Source organism: Sinocyclocheilus rhinocerous, unplaced genomic scaffold (assembly GCF_001515625.1).
Source record: "Sinocyclocheilus rhinocerous isolate Xijiao unplaced genomic scaffold, SAMN03320098_v1.1 scaffold697, whole genome shotgun sequence".
NCBI lineage: Eukaryota > Metazoa > Chordata > Actinopteri > Cypriniformes > Cyprinidae > Sinocyclocheilus > Sinocyclocheilus rhinocerous.
Window position 1 is genome coordinate 650,392 of NW_015664033.1, and position 892 is coordinate 651,283.

At 32.5% G+C, this 892-nt stretch overlaps 1 protein-coding gene across 1 annotated transcript in view; it reads left to right on the forward strand.

The window, feature by feature from the left end:
• The window catches only part of LOC107729452 (apoptosis regulator BAX-like), an 11,743-nt gene that overhangs the window by 6,272 nt on the left and 4,579 nt on the right, over positions 1-892 (forward strand). The window lies entirely within an intron of this gene.

Here is an 892-nt window from a genome sequence, read left to right on the forward strand (position 1 = left end):
AATGTCAAACTCAGTCAAAACAACTGCAGTATCTTCCTCTAGGGGGCAGTAATACTGGAGACTCTTTGGAAGGTTTCGCAAGCTATTCTTGAATGTCAATAGCGTGACTTCTGCATCTCTTTTGACAATGAAAACAACTGGAAAATTTTCTTTAAGAAATCTGTAACAAGACACAGCTTTTGAAGCCGAGGTAGAAGATTGTATTTATTTTAAACTGAATTATGTATTGGTTTAATTTTCTATAGTATGTGTTCTATTATAGTTCTGTGGCTAAAACCACCATCAAAATGTTCTTCTAGGAATCAGTAACAAGACATTCAATAGCATGTTTTCTGTTATAGTTCTGTGACTAAAACCAATATAAAAATGTTCTTATGAAAACAGTAACAAGACACACACCATGAAGTTGATACAGAAGAATGTATTTATTTTAAATACATTTATTTAATGGTTTAAATTTCAATAGTGTGTACTTCTTTGGTGTCATAGGTGTCATACTATAATGAACATTAAAATGTTTTCACAAGGACCTGGAATCAGCCTACTGCATAACCACTGTAACCACTGGAGATAATGATTTTTAATATTGTTTTTCTTTTATTAATATATTTATGAATAGTAATAATATAATAATAACCACTATCACATATCTTGTTTACAATATTTCTTATTTAAATTCAAGTGAGCGTTTGTCTTTATATTTTTCAAAGACCTTGGTTCACAAAAATTACTCTTGTTTTGTTAATTGTAAAACACATTCCGGTGGGAAAACATTAATTGTTTTATACTTTACATGTACTTTGTAGACGGTCCCTACTTGGCCCAGTAGCCCCTCACTGCAGAACACAAGATCCAGGGGGTGGGGTTGGATCCACATCTAGGGGGTGGAGAT